At 44.2% G+C, this 20,932-nt stretch overlaps 1 protein-coding gene across 6 annotated transcripts in view; it reads left to right on the forward strand.

Annotated features, from left to right (window-relative positions):
- Positions 1-20,932, forward strand: part of TPK1 (thiamin pyrophosphokinase 1) — a 251,460-nt gene that overhangs the window by 225,756 nt on the left and 4,772 nt on the right. The window contains exon 8 of one of the 6 annotated variants that reach the window (XR_014173172.1): positions 3,016-3,158. The exons of the other annotated variants lie outside the window; for them this stretch is intronic. The gene's annotated coding sequence lies outside the window, so the exon portion shown is untranslated. The remainder of the gene's footprint in view (positions 1-3,015; positions 3,159-20,932) is intronic. 6 annotated transcript variants of the gene reach the window in all.

Consider the following 20,932-nt stretch of genomic DNA (forward strand, 5'->3'; position numbering starts at 1 on the left):
TCTCAAGACAAATGGGCGTCAACAACAGCAGGAAGGGACTCATGTAAGGCAAAGGGGCTATGTTTCATTTTGTTGGATCACAAATTGGTTTGTTGGTTTGCTCATTATTATTTAGATAATTTATAGATCACTTGATATTTCAAAGAAATTATCTAAGCAGTTTACAACATTAAAAAAATATCAAAAACAGAAGTCAAATCAAAAGAATACAGTAAGTAAAGGTTAAGGACCCCTGGACAGTTAAGTCCAGTCAATGGTGACTATGGGGTGCGGCGCTCATCTCACTTTCAGGCCGAGGGAGCCGGCATTCATCCACAGACAGCTTTCTGGGTCATGTGGCCAGCATGACTAAACTGCTTCTGGCGCAACAGAACACCGTGACGGAAAGCAGAGTGTGCGGAAACGCCATAAGAAACATACATTTTAGAGCAGACAACAATTAGATAACTCCATGTGGTGTGCGGTATGGTTAACTGTAGTTAACCAGATACAGTGGTATCTCAGGTTACATACGCTTCAGGTTACATATGCTTCAGGTTACAGACTCTGCTAAGCCAGAAATAATGCTTCAGGTTAAAAACTTTGCTTCAGGATGAGAACAGAAATCGTGCTCTGGTGGCGCAGTAGCAGCAGGAGGCCCCATTAGCTAAAGTGGTGCTTCAGGTTAAGAACAGTTTCAGGTTAAGAACGGACCTCTGGAACAAATTCAGTACTTAACCCGAGGTACCACTGTATGTGAGTTCCCTCTGTCCCTTAGCAGAGATTATGAGAGAGTTACAATCTCAGTGAACATTAGCTTGTTTTTTAAATTCAACTTTTCGGTTTCTTTGACATTAAAAACAACCAGAAAGTGAATGTTAGCACTAATGAAAGGTTCCACACAGTTTTTGCCTTGTAGCACCTTCATTTCTGTGCCAAAATTTCACAATTGTGGAGATGAAGCCTAGGAACGAGAGCTGTAGTCTTGCTTCTTAGCTGTTGGCTTTTCAGTGAGTTTGCCAGCTGACAATTAATTGCAATGTCTGATGCTGGGAACTGGCTCAGGACCAAAGCCTCTCATTGTACATCAACCACCAACGGAGATTATCAGATGGAAACAAAGTTTTGCCACTGCTATAGCTGTGAGCTGATATTCTTTTTCCTGCCTTTCTTTCCTTTTTTCAGTAGCATTCTTTTCTCACAGTCTAAACAGTATTAATGCCTGACAAGAGGACATCTCAAATGATAGAAAAGCATTGTGCTTGAGTTTATATGAACATTCTATCTGTGGAGGAAACTCTACAATGCGTCACTCGCACAAGCAGGCACTAAACATGACTGCATGAACTGCCCTGTAGATTCTCCCATGTTGCACATTGCCCAGGCGAACCCCAGAGCAGCATGGCCCAAGTTCAGCAAGCACAATAGTTGTGTTAGTATGGATTTGACCACACAACCCAAACTATTTCAGCTGTTCTGGCTAATGAAGCTACTTCTAAGACAGCATTTCTCATGACTCTGTATGATTCATGACCCCTCTTTGAGCACCCCAGATTTAACAAACCAAAGAATGGCAAAGCAGTTCAGTTGACAGTACAGTATCATTTCCTAAGATTTGTGTCAGAACTTATGAACACAGCAGGTCTTCGAGCCAAGGTGCAGTTTGCAGCGAGGGCTTATTTCACACAGTATGCTGCTTGATTAATCAAAAACGTGTTGACTTCGTTATCCTCATTGAAAATATTGCTATGAAGTGATATGGAAGTTCTGTGCCTCGTGATTACACTGCTAGTTAGCACTTGATGGATGATGGATGAGTGATGCTTGTAGTCATGTGTGCACTAAGCACAAAGGTGCAGTTGACACTTGACTTAATAGAAAATGGGTAGGGCTTTCTGTTTTTGTTTTCATTTAAGCAGCATGATCAAATGTTTACCTATTGCCATAGGTCACTCCAGACATTTCTTATATCTTGATACCTACTAGAGGCAAAAGTGGATTTAGCATGGTGCAGTAAGTAGAGTGTTAGTCTAGGACGGGCTTGACCCAGGTTCGTATCCTCACTCAGCCATGAAGCTCACTGGGCAACATTGGGCCTATTGCTCTCTCTCAGTTTAACTGCTCCACAGGGTTTCTATAAGTTTAAAATGGCGGGGTGTGAGGAACCATGCATGTTACAAAAGTGGGATACAAATACATACAATTGGACTATATATTCTAAAGACTTAAATCTCGATAGTTGACCAAATGAACTTCAAGGCAGCTTACAACATGTTAGCAACCCTGTGCACATTTACTTGAAAGTAAATCCCAGTGTTCTGAGGTAAATTTGTTCAGGACTGCACACTAAAATATGCATGGAAGTACTCTGTATCCTTGTGCTGATGGCAGAGGTCAAAATGACTTCTGTGGTTATGGTGCAACTTTTGGTTACTAACTGAAGCTGGGGGGGGGGGCTAGCCAGAGTTTTTGCCCGGGTGAAGCCTCCAGAGGGGCACCATTGAGCCTCCCATCCTGTGTATAAATGTACACAAATGGGGGGGGGGGGTGCCAGACTGGGTCTTTGACTCTGGTGAAATAAAGCCTAGTTTTGCCCCTGGGTGTGGGGATCCCACAGCTGGTCCTTCTCTGCCTGATGACTGTTAACAGGCTACTTTTCCTCTTTCCACATTGTTCCTGGGAGTGGGGGCATAGAATTTCCTAAAGTTCCTTGGGACTGTGCCTAGACCAGAATGTCCTTCCGCTTGCTTAGCTAGTCTCCAGTGCGCTCATTGTTGCAGATACATATTTCCATAGCAAGAAAACTTTCTTAGTTCTTTGCTACTTAAAAAGGAAATTGGGACAATGTTATTCATGTGCTAATGACTGCCTATTCAGCTTGACACTTACTTATTCCAAAACTTGACATTTAGTTTAATGGGCACTGATGGGCATATCATCCCTGCAAGTACTGTGAATTGAAGATGTCTATGTTGGCCAAAAGTCACGGTGATGAGCAGAAACTTGAGTAGACACTTTTTTCCTTTCACCTCTTAGAAACCCGAGTTTTCTCCAAGGCAGCCTCCAGTGAAGGCAAGGGTGGGTTTTTGCCAGAACTCCCATACTGACAAAGCACCCAGCACTCCAACAGAGCAGCTATTGTGATGTTTCCTGAGAAAGTTGGATCTCACAAGCAGATGGTCAATTTGTGTCTGGACCGTACCACCTTAATTGTGAAAATATGAGTGCCAAATCCAACACCTGACAAGATATTAAGTCACATGAATGGGGAAAGTACGGTAGCTCTCTTAAATTGGGGGGAAATAAGAAAGCATTTGAGGTTTTTATGTTTCTGAGAGGGGCAGGCAGGGAGACACGAGAGATGTTTATGCCATTATAAATTATCTCCCATAATGCTAGAACTTGGGGCTAACCCAGTGAAGACGATTGGCTGAAAGGTTCAGGTCAGTCAAGAAGGAAGTATTTCTTCACAAGAATGTGATTATTTTGATGGTCACTAGCTTAGATCATTTTTTGAAGCAAGTTAGCGGAGAATAGATGCAGCTGGCAGTGCACTTCCAAATACTAAATGCTTAGTGCAAACAGAGCAAGCCAACACCTTTATACCCTGTCTGTGCTGGTTGCTGTTGGCTTGCTCCAGCAAGGCAGTTCTTAATAAAGAAAGTCCTCTGCTCGTGTATGTAGGGCTAAGAATGTATTAATCCCATTTTTGTACAACTCAGGGCTGCATTCATGAGGGCTGTCCATTGATATATGTCAAGCAACCCCACGTTCTCCACAAATGGAGCAGAGCAGCATTTCATCCGTACCAAATAAGTGTTGGTATTCTGACACATAGCATCACATCATATCTGCAAGAATGATGGGCTGTAGCATAAAACATGACAAAACTAATGGAACATAACATGGATTATTACAATTTTTACTACTATGGTAAGCTCAAAGAATTGTCTACTCTACATGCACATGGTGCTGTTTTATTGGGGAAAGGGCCTGGCTGAATGGTAGAGCACATGCTTTGCATTCCAAAGGTTTGAGTTTCCTTCCCCCTCCATCTCTGGGAACAGGCCAGGCAAAGAGCTCTGCCTGAAGATATTTTCACAATATTCATGAGAGGATACCAAAATGTGTGAGAGAGGTAAAAATAGGGATGAGAGCCCTGATGCGGGATGGGATTGGGTGGCAATACAATGGAGAGAATAGTGGGAGAGAAATAAATTTTCTGGCCCAGCCTTTGGGTGTGAACTTCCAATTCCTCCTCTGCACATAGGTATGAACTGCTGACTCTTAAATCCATCAGAAGGCTAGCACTGAACTGGCAGGTTCTAAATCCATATTCATACAGGAGTGGGGAGTCTTAAGTGGAATCATTTTTGTGATTTCAGAAATTGTGTTGCTTATAATTTTCCCTGCCTTTCTAGCCCTGCAGAGGTTTCACTGCTGGGGGATGCCATGTGCTACTGGCAGGCACAGGAGTGATAAAATATATTAACTAAAGGCTTCTATAAATTTTTGGAAGGCTCCTATTTGTTTAATCGTGGCTCAGGTGTAGCAGGACTGCTATGCGCAATACAGACATAAGAAAGAATGATGAAAAGATTATATTAATGCCATGATGAATTATCACTGTTTTGTAGATGCATAAAATAAAGCTACATGTTGTCATAAACTTGCACATTTTTCCAGAGAGCCCTTTTAGAAGAAGTTCAGCAGCCCATTCTGGCCCTGTACTCTACCATCATCCCATTGACACAACTGTTTCTCCCTCCACACCATATCACTATTAGTACCGTAACCGGGGGAGTGGGGAGAGTTGATTTAAGGCCACTTTTAAATCAAGAGCTGGTAGTTGTTAACCTTTTCCTCTGTCCCATGAAGGCACCAAGTCTTAATAGATGCAGGTAATACTGTAAACACTACCATGGAACATACATTGTTTGGGGAGAAGACAGCATCATGTCTGATGCCATTCCATAGGGCTATAGAAGAGCCATGTGTCATTTGGTACTCAGATAGCATGGACTGAGTAAGTCTGTTTCTCATGGCAAAACACAGAGAAGTGTATAAGAACCCAACAGGCAAAAATAATTTTATATGTTGATGCCGAGACTATGAAGGTTGTGAGAATGAAGAGGTTTCAAGATTTGGAACATAGGAAATTGCCTCATACCAGGTCAGACTCTTTGTCTGTATAGCCTATAAGTACTGTTTACTTTGAGTGGAGGTGGCTCTCTAAAGGCTCAGGCAGAAGGTCTTTCCATCACCCGCCGCCTGATCCTTTTAACTGCAGGTGTCAGGGAGTGAACTTGGGACTTCATGCATGCAAAGCAGATGCTCTACCTCTGAGTTACAGCCCTTCCTCCACTATGGTCTGCCTCTGAGCTTTTGTCCATCACTGAAAGAATGGCCATAGTGGCCAGGATGAAAGCCAAATGCACTTGACACAGCAGCTTATGTTGAGAGTCAAGCTCTCTTCTTCTTATGATAACTAAGATGTTCTTGCTGCTGCATCTCCAATAGAGATAGACCAATGTGGTTTATTTCTCTTTCTTTCTGCATAATGTTATATTGAATTTTTTCATCATACAATACAATAAAGAACAAACTAACCTAAAAGCAAAAGAGATGGGTGGGATTACAAAGCCCTCTCCAAGGTGTCTGACACGGAAGGGGGTGGACCCTCCCAGCTTTCACCTGGGAGCTTCTCTTACTTCTCCCAGCCTCCCACCCTGGGAGATCTTCTCTTCCCTGCATCTCACACAGGGCTTTCACCAGCCAGCCCTCATTAATTCATAGTAGAGGGCATCAAAGAACAAAACAAACCTTAAGCAAAAGCAAAGTAGTTAAAAGAAGAAAAAGAAGGGGGGAAATGAAAAGAAAAAGAGATGAGAGAAATAAGGAAATAAAGAGGACTTCTGATTCTCTGTCAATTGTATTTATAAAGATTATTCAAAATATTCAAAGTGCTCCAGGATGCTATCCAACTGTAGTCCAGAATAATATCCAGCTGCTCCTCGTTCTGCTAGGTGATGTTTCCCAATCTTAAACCAGACATCTCAAGTTCAATCATTTTCCCTTCCACACATTTCCCTTCCACAAATGTCAAGAACAGCCTCCCTCCAGTCCAATATAACTTTATCACCAAAGAATTCCAAAAACCCTTCCTCCAAACAGTCAATCAAAAGCTGCGTTTTGGTTTTCAAATGTTTTCTAAGTCAAATGGACTTCTGGAACGGATTCTGTTTGACTTCCAAGATATGATTGCATTTCATTGATCAGTGTTCCATTAAAAGTCGTTGGTCAGTTAGATGAAGAGATTTCTGCTGCAATAGCACAATGTGCAAGAAATCCCCCTGCAGTATGTTGTTGTGGTTACCTTAATTTTAGTTTACTTAAATAAGCTAGGATCCGGCAGATCCCTTCTGCTCCTATTTGGGGAGGGGCTGTTGATTTTAGCTGATGTCCTCTTCCAGCTCCCCTTTACTCAGTGCCTCGCAATCCTCAGGAGCAGTTTTCAGGATGGTTTTAGGGAGCAGCCACAGATCCAGACTGTATTAACGTTGCTGTTTCTAATTACATTTCAAAGAGTTCCCCTCACCTCACCCAGCATGTTATCCTCTCAACAACCCTGTGAGGTGGCTTAGGCAGAGAATGAGTTCCCCAAATTCATCCAGGGAGTTTCACAACAGAGTGTGGATTTGAACCTGAGTTTCCCAGTTCCAGTCCATCCTGACAGTGGGCTTCTAATGCTCTTATCGCATGGGTTGGAGCACTACACAGGTCTTCAAAGCACAGTGGTAGTAGAAAATGAAGAAAGGCAGCTTCCATACAGGAAATATAAAGTATACATTGATTAAAATGAAGAAGATACATAAAAGACAGGCTTGTTTACTGCCGCACATCCTGTCTGATGCACCCTCACCAATTTCTCCCTTTAAGTAATGCACTGTGACATTTTGGCTGAACAAATGACCCTCATCTAAAGAGTAATAGAGCTATGCATGGGTATTTCCGCAGATGTACAATGAGATCCAAGTTCTTCTATTTGTCTATGGATTGAGACGTCCTTTATCTAGGATATCTATATCTTTGAAAGCTAAGATAATTATTGAAGAGGGCACTAGGCAATTTAGGAGGATCACTGTCTTCATATGACAGAAACTTTGCAGCAAAGCACAGTAATTTATGATGATAAATTGCAGCTGTCAGAATGTCGAGATCACTTCATGGAATTTATTTCCAAGCTCACATTTTGAGTATATGTGGTGGTGGGATTTCCAACTCCCACCCCTACCCCCTCCTGTGTGAATTGCACAGGAAAGTAGCACAAAGTCTTGATAGCCTTCTTTCCAAACCGCCATAGCACAACTGGGGGCAAATTAATCCCACTTTGCCTTAATGCAGAAACAAAATGACTTCTGTCCTTCTGAAAGACAGCTGCAGCAAAAGAGGATGACACTCTGACTTCTAGGTGTGCTGATGGGTTTCGAAGCCCAGTTAAGCACCTGAACTAAAGTCCCATCTGGTCCAGCACTCTGTGCTCACTGCAGTCAACCACATGGCCATGGGAAGCCCACAAGCAGCACCCGAGGGCAACTGTGCTCTCACCATCTGCACTTCCCAGCTAGTGGTGTTCAGAGGCATATTTCCTCCCTACCATCTGCCTTGGGAGAAGGAAAGGCTAAGGAGTAACCCTACACAAATCAGGAGTGGAGTCCCTAAGAAAGCTGAATGGTGTCTTGTACGCCTCCTTCCAGCAGCCAAGCTGGTGCCAAACCTATTTCTCTGCATTCCTTTGGACCACATCAGCGAGGCAGGCTGGGTGGGTGTCTTCTGGGCAGCCCAGGACACACAGCTCAGGCTTGCAGCCCAGCGAGGTCACTTCAGTGCTGCTAATGAATGCAGTAAAAGCAACACTGGAGGCAGCAGTTGCTAGGTACCAGTCTCTGCAGTTACAGCGGGCGCTGTGATACTCCAGAGTTATGGCTTCACCCTTGGAGGCACACTCCACTGTCTCTCTAGAAAAACGGATGCTAACAGCTACTCCAACAGTACAGGTGGTATAAAACCAATGGTAGCCTTATCTTCCCTGAATCTGTCTAATCCTAAACCTTCTGAGTCGGTGGCCATCACTACATTTTGTCAGCTGGGTTTTTAGAATTTTGTATACATTTCAGAATGTTTTTGCTTTGTTTTCATTTTTAAATTGTGGTTTTGTTTGCTGCCCTGCGCTCCTACAATAAATAGTAATAAATGTCATGCATGATGCTAGGTGTAGCAGGTGGGCATGCTGTGGGGATTGGTCCATAAGGACTAATAGGGCACTGCCCCACAAGCTCAATCTGCCTTCATCCAGCCTCCTGCTTCCTCGTCCATAGTGTCAGTGTAGAGGATGGAGGAACATGGAGACAAAATGAGAATTAGTTGGCTCTGCCTGTCATTGGGTCTTGCTGCTCTCTGGCCTACCAGTGCCAGTGGGCACCAGCCAACACTCTGGCCTGGCAGGTCAAACGGGGGAAAACAGAAGAGCATCTAGAGTTCTTAGATATACTGGTAGAATTTCCTAACACAGGCCATTTTGGGAAACTGGACGCAGCCTGGCTCTTGGTGCTGGGTGAAAAGATAAAGATTGGTTCTGTGCTCTGCATCCTGTGCACTCCTGCTGCTGGTTTGGGAAGCAGTTGCACGCAATGTTAGTCACAATCCATATACATCCTGTCAGAAAATACTATGTTTTCATGCATTTCCCCCCAAGACCATCTTTGAGCAAAATTGAGGAAAAGAATGAGCTAGCTGCCCTTTAAGCAAAATCTAGGTGAGCAGTGCCCTGCTCTTCAGCTGCTCCTGCGGTTCATGCAGGGCCAACTAGGCAGCTGGATCGGGGCAGACCTCAGAGGGGCACAGTACTGACCTTTGAGGGGCACAGTTTTATATAGGTTGGTTTTTCTTATAAATCTCTGATATTACCTTCATACTTTGAAGAATTTTATCATTTCTACAAGACATCCCTTTTTGAAAATTGAAGTTAGCAATAGCCTGGCACCAGCACAGGGTTCATGTATAAACCCTGGATGGAGTCAGGATGGGGTCTCAGACCTTTCTAAAGGTAGTGGACTGTTGATAATTTTGATAATTTTGCATCACATTACATCCATAGATACATCCTGTGTAAGAGAATAGCGAGTGTCCTTCTCCATTCACTTCTTCTGTCGTTCAGGCATAAGCCACTGCTTTGCACAGTCGCATAAAAAACAAAGTTTCTGGGAATCAAGGTGCTGAGAGGATTTCCTTAAATTATTGGGGAGACTATCTCCCTTGGTAACAGAGGACAGGCAAGGTATTACAAGGTATTACAAGGTATTACTTTCAATTCCTTAATGTTGTTGCTATTATTTGAATACCACCCTATAGGTTCACAGAACAATGTTATAAATCCTTCAGCCATTCCTCTCACCACGTGTTTCCTCGCTCGTCTGCCCCACACCCCGTTGTTTTCACCATTTTCTTAGGTGTTGTTTTTGCCAATCACTATCTTGTATCAAATAAGACTAAGATTTGATCTGACCAGGCTGGACAATAGCCAAGCCTTCTGACTGGTCTTGTCAGTTGCATTCTGCCTCTCAAGCATGTGGCTCACATAGACCATCCCTCCAGGGACAGAATCCTGTCACTCGGCTCAGATCTTCCCCCTTGATTCAGCAGGGTGGGTGGAAATGGCTCAGCCTGCTGTGTCAGAGATTATGCCTCTTCTCTGTTCTACAAGTCCGCTTCCCTTCCCTGGGGGCGGTGTTGCAGACGGGCATCAGGACTCACAGTGACCCAGATGAGGGGTGGAGGGATGCCACCCACATCATGGGGATTCCGGCCGCATCATGCCCCCAAACGTTTAATCTGTGGTGCAGCCAGGGGGCGGCCTCCTTTTGCCTCCTCATTGGATCTCCCAGCCCTCCCACTCTCTTTTTTATGTGTTGCTATGACAACAACCTTGCTATGGACATATGATGGCCACCATATTGATGGGGCCGAGTAGGAATTTTTCCACTTGGCAAATTGGCACCAGCCACTTGGTTTTCGCCTACCTTGTAGCAATGGTCGCAACTTTGTAAGGTTAGGCACTGGGCAAGCCTCTGTAATGGGAGGGGAGATTGTTGCCTCCACCTGCCCCTCGTCAATAAGGGTATCCTGTTACAGGGATCCGGGGTGTGTGGATCCTTTCCAAAGTCTGGATGTTAAATTATCCAAAATTAGGGTTAGGGTTTCACCCAATGCCTAAGCCAAACCGCTCACATCTGTAACCAATGAAGTTGTGGTCTATTTTTGTCCTTTAAACTAAATTATCTGTGTCCGTGTGTGTTTATTATATAAGGGAACTATGGGGCCTGGGGCTTCATCATGCAAATACAGTAACTCCCCTGATTTGTTGCATCCAGCCTTTGCTGATCTGATACCCCAAACGCAGCATGAGAACAGAAAACCTCTTAAGAGACTCACAGCAGGCCTTGGAGGCAAAGTGGAAAGTGAGTCAATAAAGAACAGCAACAGACTTGAAAGTGTCATTTCTCCATCCCAGACTGCATTTTCCCCTTGCATGCCAAGAGCTCTTGGCTTAAGCTGTGTTCTACACTCAAATCCAAACTCTGTCAGAATGTGGCACTTGGTTCAACATGCTTCCAAAGCCCACAGTTTCAACTTAAGGAAACAGTTGGCTCTGCTGGGGTACTTGGGCATGGTCAGAAAACAGTGAGAGGTTTGAGCAAGGAAAAATAGTCAGTAGCAAACTCCAGTCGGTGACTTCATTCACTGGCAGGCTTGAGCATACACAGTTACAGATATTTACACAATTTCCTGCTAGAGCGCTAGAAGGGGTACTCCTTTAGATAGATAGGAGTCACCAGCATCAGATATCAAGGAGCAGAGCAGCAGGGGGAGTTGCTTGTCTAGCTCTCCTTATGTATATAGCATAGCTGCCAACGTTTCCCTTTTTTTAAGGGAAATTCCCTTATTCCGAATAGGATTCCTCGCAAGAAAAGGGAAAAGTTGACAGCTATGGTATATAGACAAGACAATCACATCCTGGCCAGATGCCAATTGCTGACTCAGCAGTCGCTGACTCAGCAGTCACCATATGTAAAGAATCAGCAATCTTGCACTTAAATATGTCCAGATGCAAGCATTTTTTCCTGGACAAGAATAAACCTTTTTCACCAACATCAATGTGCCATTCGTGGCCCACTTCATACTATGAAATATGCATAATTTCTCTTATTTTGCATAATATATTCTGCAGTTATGACGATTTTGCATTATGTATTCCAGTTTTGCTAATCCCAGAGAATGGGAGGGAACTATGCAGGGTTATGCATTCCACTTATCCCTTTGGTCTCTGAGCTTTCAAGCAGGTGTTGCCCATACACTTTCAAGCATGTTTTCACAACCATAAGGACTAGAAGCTTGCTGACATTCTGAAAAAGCTGAATTCTGCATCCAATACCACATTCTAATTTTTTTGGTGCACTTTTGTATATTTAGGGCATAAACACAGACCTGCCACAAATATTACTTGAAACAGCCTGCTTATACAGTGGTACCTCCAGTTACGAACTTAATTTGTTCTGGAGGTCCGTTCTCAATCCAAAACGGTTCGTAACATGAGGCGCGCTTTCGCTAATGGTGCCTCCCGCTGCTGCTGTGCTGCCAGCACATGACTTCCGCTCACATCCCGGGGCAAAGGTTGAAACTGGGAACATCTACTTCCAGGCTAGTGGAGGTTGTAACCTGCAGCATTCGCAAGGGGGGCGGTACGTAACACAAGGTTCCACTGTATTATACTTTATTTAGTCCATTTCCAACATTTTTGAAGCTGGGCTGAGTTTTTAAACACTTGAAAATTCAGCCCAAATTTGAGGTGCTGTTTGTTTTTGTGACCACTGTACTCAATTCATATATTGGGGGGGATGACATTTAGGTACCACAGGGTGTGTAGCAGCTGGGTGGGGCAGTTTTTAATCAGGAAACAGTGGGGGGGAAGGGGTTAAGAAAAGCTTCCAAACAGATTGCCTATCAAGTCCCCTCTCCTGTGCGATCAGAGCTCCCGTCATGTCCAGTTGAAACTGCAAGTGAGAATAAGGGAATCATCAACATGCCCAGTTTTGTGTTGTTGCCTGTTATCAGTGCTCGGGTGTGTGTATTCTTGGGCATTTAGCAGGTGCCTGAAGAGAAGGAATGGGGGTGGGAGGGAGTTTTCAGGAGAGATGATGAAGAGCCTGGTCTGCAAATCAGGCCCACTTGACAGGCACTCGTTATGGGCCAAGAAAGATTATGCCTGGGGAGTTTATTTCATTGCTTTTCAATTGCACATGTCACTGCCTTTTCACCCCACGTGTCTGAAATTAGTCAGAGTTGACAGAAATCCAACTAATTTCAGGCACTTGAGGTTAAAAGACACTGAAAGACTGGAATGCATTTGATTCAGCCTGTCATTGTTTTTTGCACTTCTATTGCCTGATTTCTGGCTTGCCAATTCTCACCCCCGGTTTTACTTAACAGTTTTGGAAGTTTAGGTCGAAGCTGAATTTTTACACCAGGTTTATGGTTAAACTGGAAGCCAACCTCATGTCCTCCATATCCTGAAAGGGCAGGCAGAACCCTGGCATACGGTTGCACAGACTCTCCAAGTGTCCCTATTTTCCAGGGACATCTCTGATTTAGAGAAGCTGTCCCGGTATCTGTTTGATTCCGGAATGTCCCAGTTTTCCTTAGAGTCTGGAGCTATCCAACCCCTGAACTATCTGAAGGCAATCCTGTATAGGGAATATTTTTAATGTTTAAATTTTATTTTGTTTTTATATATGTTGTGGATAGAGCAACCCGTAGGGTATTAATAGTAAAATTATCATTATGGAATGGGAAGTCACTATTTTCATAGGAGAAAAGTTGGAGGGTATGGTTGCACCGCTATGTGACTGCAGCCCTTCATCTTGAAAGTGTTTGGCTCTTAAATCTCTGTGTGTTTAAGTTGTAAACCACGGTGTGACGAGGGGTGATGAGCACCCAGGTGAGCCATGGAGGTTTGCTAGAATAGGCTGCTGCAGCACTCCAGCCCTGCTGGGTCCTCTGCCTGCCAGCCTTGGGCCCCTTGTCTCCTGATTCAGAACCCCAGGCTGGCTGGTACTGCCACTGGCCACCTTTAGCTTCCCTGTCCAGCTTGAGGATCTGCTGTTTTTGCTACCACCCAGCCATTAGAAATAATAAAAAAGTCTCTTTGGCTATGTCCAAAGTAAGAGGAAGAACAAGCCAGTGGTGGGTCCTCTGCATGGGGAAGACGGGGAAATGCTATTGGGTGACAGAGAGAAGATGGAACTACTTAACACCTACTTTGCCTTTGTCTTCACCCAAAAGGAAAGTGATGCCCAACCTGGTGATAACACAATACAGTACATGATGTAAGGAGAGAGTTGCAGCCCAAGATATGAAAAGGTAGTAAGGGAACACGTAGCTACTTTAATTGAGTTCATATCTCCAGGGCCTAATGAGCTGCATCCAAGGGTACTAAAGGAGCTTGCGGATGTAATTACAGAAGCTTTGTCTATTATCTTTGAGAAATCTTGGAGAACAGATGAGGTCCCTACAAACTGGAGGCAGGCAAATGTTGTCCCCATCTTCAAAAAATGAGAAAAAGGAAGACCTAGGTAACTGCCAACCTGTGAGCTTGACATTAAAACCAGGGAAGGTCCTAGAACAGATAATTCAACAGTTGGTCTGTGATCATTTCAAATCAAATCAAATACCTTTATTGGCATCACAATATAAAACATTTCAGGTCGCTGGGATAATTAAAAGGACAAGGCTGAAGTGAGCATTTAGAAAAGGATGCTGTGATTACTAAGAGCCAGCATGGGTTTCTCAAAATAAGTCATGACAGACCAATCTGATTTCCTTTTTTGATGGAATTACAAACTTGGTGGATCAGGGGAATGCTGTGGACATAGTGTCTCTTGATTTCAGTAAGGCTTTTGACAAAGTCCCCCATGATACTCTCATGAGGAAGATGGTAAAATATGGGTTTAACAAGATAACTGTTAGATGGATTTGTAGCTGGTTGACTGACCAAACCCAAAGAATACTTATTATGGTTCCCTGTCATCCTGAAAAAAAGTGACAAGTGGGGTGCCGCAGGGTTCTGTCCTGGGCCTGTTGTTGTTCAACATCTTTATAAACAACCTGGATGAAGGAACTGAGGGGGTGCTCTTCAAATTTGCAGATGTCACCAAACTGGGAGTGGTAGCTAATGCTGTAGTGTAGAAGGAAGAATCAGAATTCAAAGTGACCTTAACAGCAAGCTAACAAAATGAATTTTGATAGGGACAAATGTAAGGTTCTGCACTTAGGCAGGAAGAACCAGATGCGCAAATATAGGATGAGACACACCTGGCTTACTAGCAGTACATGTAAAAAGGATCTAGGGGTCTTGGTGGACCACAAACTTCACATGAGTCAACAATGTGATGCATCAGCAAAAAAAAGTGAATACTCTTTTAGGCTGAATCAGCAGATGTCTAATGTCCAGATCAAAGGAAGTAATAGTACCACTCTATTCTACCCTACTCAGACCACACTTGGAATACTGTGTCCAGTTCTGGGCACCACAATTTAAAAAGGATGTTGACAGGGCTTTTTATTTAGAAAAGTTGTTGAGCTTCTTTTAGGTGGAGCACCCACCCCAAGCTGCTCAGTTTTTTTAAGAAAGAGCACCCACCCAAGTTGTTGCGCTTTATAAACGTTCACCGCAGAACTCTGCCGCCATGAACATCCTGCCTCAGTTCTATGATTCTGTGGTTTAGAGCAGAGAGTTGGTCCATCAGAAGGAGCGAAGGGCAGGAGGAGGGTAGCACCCAGAAGTGGCGGCTGGCCAGCCTGGTAATCTGCTGCTGCGGCTGCCCTGATCCCAGGCTGACCTCCACTTTCTGTCCTCTTCCCTTCGCTGCTGCTCCTGCTGCACCCGCTCTTAATCCCACATGGCTATGGTGGTAGCATAAAGGGGAAAGGAGAAGGTCTAAGACTTTTGCAATCCTCCTCTCCTTCTCCATTACAGCTTTGGGGGTGCAAGGAGAAGTGGATTTATGACCCTCACTGCCGTTTTCTCTTGTACCACTAAAGTGGTGGAGAGGCAGAGGGAAAGCGGGGGAAAGGTCCCAAAAGCCTGAAAGGATCAGCAACCTCTGTTGCTGGGATATTGGCAGGTGGGCAGGTGGGCTGCCTCGCACACCAGTCAAAATTGGCCCACAAAGTGGGAGCTAGAAAAGCTCCTCACCCCGGTCTGAGAGGTTATGGGGGTTAGCAAGGTCTTAGGGGAGGAGTTTGGCAAGAGCTGGAGGGAGTTTGGCAAGAGATGGTGGGTTGGCAGTGTTGGCAACCAAGGCAAGCATGTGTACAGCCCCTAGTAGTTCATAATCATTGTACACAACAATAAAATATCTGTGTTCATTTCTGCATTTCTTTTTTATATGAGTAACAAAAAACATATTTGCCCCAATCCATCTCCATGCGCCCTGTTGAGTGCAGCAATTAATAGTTTGGGATGAGGATGTGCCTCTCTGTTGGCAGCAAAACATTAGCGGAAGGGGCCTCCACCCAAATCTTTGGGCTCTAGCTGAGCATCACAATACAAATATGGAAGCTGTCATAGACAAGCACCTGCACATTTGTCTGCTTTCAGGGTCAGTGAACAAAGTGTGTCCCTTCAGCCACCATTTCCCTGGTCCAAATCACCATGCCAGTGGCTTTCCTTCAGTGGAGATTGTAATATGCCTTTGCGGGGGGGAGGGGGGCCTGCTCTGGGGTAAGGGCAATCGGACCACATGTGTGGCACTGCTGCTCCAATCCTGATTGCCCTTCCCCAAGTGGCTTCTGCTCGTTTTAAAAGGGAACTTGCATGTTTGTCATGCAGATGATGGAAGGTGAGATGCTTTGTTGCCCATATAAATGATCCTAGGTAAGTACTGACACCTTACAAGTGATAAGGATACTCTGCTTCTGAGGAGGATAAAGATAGACGCAGTTTCTTTCCTAACAGGAATGTAATGGTCCTGCTTACGCCAACAGACATTTTAAAGAACAGACATTTGAGAAGAGAGGAACTTTAATGCTGTTGGCAGTGTGCGCCAATCTATTTCTCCTTCTCGTACTCTAGCATTCTCCAACTTTAGGCAGAACAGTCTATAAAATACAGAGCTGGTACTTGGGTGGTGTGCATGTATTTATTCTTTTTACTTTTTTTAGTGAGAATATAATGCCATGTTTCCATAAACCCCATTATCTTCTCAAAAGTAATGGCACCATTTATTCTTAAAAGCTTTGCAATAAAGCTCTTGGTTATGAGGTTTAATTTGATCAGAAGCTGTTGCGCGTAATCTGAGCTTTATGAGCCAAGCAGCAGAAAGTGGCTCTTAACCTCCTGTCCATCCAGCACCCACAAGGCAGAAACAGTCAGCCAATGTAAGCTTGGCCAAGGGCCAGTTTGTGCCCCTTGTAAACCTGTGACACGGTGGCAGTTGGATGGTTGGCAGGCATTACAAATTTGTTCCACATATATCCAGAATATTTTCCAGGGATCTTACCATTTATTTTGTGGCTGTGGTTTGAAAAACTGTGTTCTAAAGAACCTTTGGGTCCTTTTTGGAAGCTCATCTGGGATTCCTCAGTAAATGGATTGATACATGTGGACAAGCTTCTCTGAAAAACAGGTTGCCATCCTTTGCAGTGGAGCACTGGGCATGCCCACAGATTGATCAATGCAATCCAAAATACACTTTGCCACAAGACGAGAACAAAACACTGCAAGGGATTCCTTTTCAACAAAGAACTTGCCAGTGGTATACTTTCGTCACATTGTGCATTACCATAGGGTTGAAGATCCAACAGGATTGGCATAATTTGTTTGTTTTATTTACAGTATTTGTATATCACCCAGGCCAGCCCAATATATTTCGGCACCTGAGGTGAACCATAAAATGACGCCCCTGCCAGGGAAGGAGTGGGGAGTGGAGATCTGCATCAGGAACAAGGTGGGGGTGAGAGTAAAGACTGACTTGCAGTGTGTTCCTTGGAGGCCAGATCTGCTGCCTCTGGGTAGACCGGCCCTGATATCGCCCAATAAGCAAGGTTCTCCAAAGTGGTCTCTGAGTAAGGCCACTTCAAATAGGTTTCCTCTGAACAATGTCCAACACACCCACAAGTCGGTTTTCATTCTTCTAGACTTTGTGAGCAGGAGAAGTACCCCCAAGGAGCAGGGAGGAAAACTTGCACCTTTTAGCCTGGGAAGAACTCCCTAAATTCCCCTTCTTGGGGAAATGCCACTGCCTTCTCTGATTTAGGAACCCTCAAAGACTTTTAACAGTCCACCACCCTCAGGCCTACAGTGGTACCTCAGGTTACAGACACTTCAGATTACATACACTTCAGGTTACAGACTCCACTAACCCAGAAATAGTACCTCGGGTTAAGAACTTTGCTTCAGGATGAGAACAGAAATTGCGTGGCAGCAGCGGGAGGCCCCATTAGCTAAAGTGGTGCTTCAGGTTAAGAACAGTTTCAGGTTAAGAACGGACCTCCAGAACGAATTAAGTTCTTAACCTGAGGTACCACTGTATCCGGATGCATCCCTTTACTGAGTTCCACAAAAGTGGATGGTTTCCACTCTCTTGTGTTGAGGAGAGTAAAGTATTATGCTTGGGGACTCGCTGGCAAAGATCCTGGATGAGTGTTAAATTCATGTCCATTCAGAGACACACTGTAAATGCGCACACATGGAATATGCAAGCTTTCGCTCCACACACATAATCATATTGTGTATTTTGATAGAAAATAAAACGGTTGAGTGTTATTCTTCTGGTACCCAGTGCCTACAAAGGCAAGCTGGTGCATTGCTAAAACATCCCTATTTAAATGCAGATTTTGCTCCTTCCATGGGGACTCTCCGAGTAAATTGAAATAGGCAAGCAAAAAATTGTAATTCAATATTTTCACTTTACGCGTTTCAGCTTATTGATTGTCATTTTTTGCCATTTTATAACGTCTGAGTTCCCTCATGGGAAAAGATGGAAGTTGTGTTCATTTTACTAAAAGCTTTTAATTAATTATTAATAATTTCAGATATTTCAAATGTCCAGACTTGGAAAGATTCTTCTACCTATTTATTCAGTAATGGAAACGACCAGAGTTTTGACCTAATGTGTGCACAGGAAGTACAGGAGACAACCTAAGGGAGAACTGAACCCTTAGAACAGTGTGAGGTTCTGTGCTCTGAGGCCATTCAACATAATCCTGAAGACACGAGTCTTCAGAACTCCAGGGTTCTCCACTAGTTCACCACTGTGTGACAGGAGGGGGGAACAGGTTCCATTCTTCCTTAAAAGTTGCTTCACTTGGTTTTCTTTTTAGTTGTTCACCACAAGAGATGTGGTCATTGAAATCGCATGACAATTGTAAAACGAATCATTTCTCTAACCCAGAACTTACATTCAACTCCATTGAATCTTTTTCTTTGAGCAGCAGCTGGTCTGGTAATAGCAAGGCCTTGTCGCTGGTAATGCACCATTTACTCTGCAAGGCTGGTGGGCAAAGGGGGGGGGAATTGCCCTGCTAGAAAAAAATTAGCAGACAAAAGTAGGATAACCAGAGGTGGAGTGGGGGGGGGGCGGGAGGGAATATATATTCATTAGCATGTATAGAGTATACAGCAGTTCAAACTGGAGCAGTTAAGCCTCCAGGTGCTCAGAAATAATTTCAATATGATTTGATACCAAAACAATTATTTTCACAATCTCCATTGATTTGCTTATTGAAATGTTTTATGCTTTTTATACATTAGATGTTTAATACAATGATGGTATGTTTATATCTTTTCCTCATTCATTCATTCATTCATTCATTCATTCTTGGCTTCTGTTATTTAGTGTTCAGTTTGGGATATACTTTTGTGACATTACAAGTTATTTTGCAGTCAGTGTGCACATTTACATGTTGAAATATGAAAAACTTTCAATAAAGGGTTGTTTTTTTATTCAGATTGTAAGTGAAGGGATCACTTTTTTACAATTACCCCAATTTTTTTTTTAAAAAAAAACTTCATGTTGAAAACTAGTACATCAGGCAGAAAAGTTCTACCTCAGCCTTTTTCCTGATAGCCTAACTTTCTATCCACAGGAAGCTTGTTGTTTTTGACTTCAGGGAACATTCAAAAACAAGTTTTGCAGTTGGTACTCCAGCTCAGGAAGGACTCTTACAGACCCTCCAAGTGTCTCTATTTTCCAGGGACATCCTGTTTCTGATTTGATCCTGGAATCTCCCACTTTTCTTTAGGATGTCCCTATTTTCATTGGAGAAATGTTGGAGGGTATGACATTATCCAACCTCCGAGCCATCTGAAGGCCATCCTGTATATGGAAGTGTCAGAGCTGCCCAAGGTCCCAGCTCACAGAGGACCAACGCCAGTTCTTGTTATATACAAAAGTCTTTATTAAGGTTCAGTTTCGATTCCAAAGCCGCGGCGCGCAGCTCTACGTCTCAACCCTAGACCGCTGAAGCTCCGTCTGAATCTCCTCCCCCCAGACACCAGTTCAAGACCCTAGCCTTGCTCCACCTCCTCTTTTGCTCCTTTCTCCTCTGGGTCCGTCTGCCCGCTGGGGTGTTGCCCTTTCTGGACTCTTCTGATGCTGAAGAGTCTCCGGATTCTTCCCCCTGCCTCCGGCATGCTTTAGGACCTGGCTCCCAATCCTCGCTCTCAGCTGTCCCGCGCGCCTGTGCATTTGAACTTGGCGCGCGCGCCCAGCCAGCAACCTTCCTCCTGACCGTTACACTGCTCCTGTCACTGCTTCCCCCTTCGGGGGGGCTAGCTGGATCTGACTTCCCCTCTATTTCCTCACTCAGCGACAGGGGCGTGGTGAGCCCTGCCTCATCTTCTCTTTCCCCTGGAGTGGAAACCGGTCCTGACACCTGGGACTCTTCCCCCCTGCTACGCTCTGGTGGGGAAACTGGTCCCGATCTCCAGCTGCTGCTTTGGGAGTCACCGCTGGTTCCTTGCTTCTGGTGCCTCCCTCCCGGGAACCCCCTTGCTCTGGCTATGGGTGCCCCCTTCTGTGAATCTTCCGACTCACTGGACAGACTCATGGAATCTCTTGCCCCACTGTCTTCCTCACCTACACTGCCCTCAGATTGTTCCCCTTCGCTCTCCGCTTCCTCCTTCCCTGTGCCTCCACTCCTGAACCCCTGACAGGCCATTAACAAAATGTTAATTTTTTTATTATGTTTTATATATGTTGGAAGCCGTCCAAAGTAGCTGGGCAAGCCAGTAAGATGTATGGAGTATAAATATTAAAATTATCATTATGGAATGGGACGTCCCTATTTTCTTCGGAGAAATGTTGGAGGGTATGCTTTTAGCACATGTAGATTTCATGTTTCTTTCCTACCTCTATTGCTTTTTAAAAGATAGATTCATGCCATCAATGCTCTTGATAGATACCTCTCTTCCCAAATCACCTAGCAGCCCTGTTACAGTACCAATAGGCTTTGCCTCATGGCTTCCTCCCTTTTCATTTGTTCCTTCTTGATCTCATATGAAATCTCGTTATTGGAATCAGCAATGAGCTTTTGCTGTAAAGTCAGCCACCTCGTGTCCTCTGTAGCCACCATGGCCTTTTTTGAGAAGCATTGCTCAAAAGATATAAGCATGTTCTATTCAAGGCATATTTTCACAACCTCTCCACCCATGTGGGCTAGAGATTTTGTAGAAGATTGTAAACATGGTATTCTAAATAATAAATCTCCAGTCATCCGTGGAAACCAGTAATTTAGGACAGCTAAACCCAAAGATAGTCCAAATGGTGCAAGCAGAGTGAGCCTTTCTCCCCCTCCTCACATACTCTGAACGCAGGAAGGAGTTTTGTTTCTTTAC

This window comes from Podarcis melisellensis, assembly GCF_964234715.1.
Source record: "Podarcis melisellensis genome assembly, chromosome: 12".
In the NCBI taxonomy this organism is placed as follows: Eukaryota; Metazoa; Chordata; class Lepidosauria; order Squamata; family Lacertidae; genus Podarcis; species Podarcis melisellensis.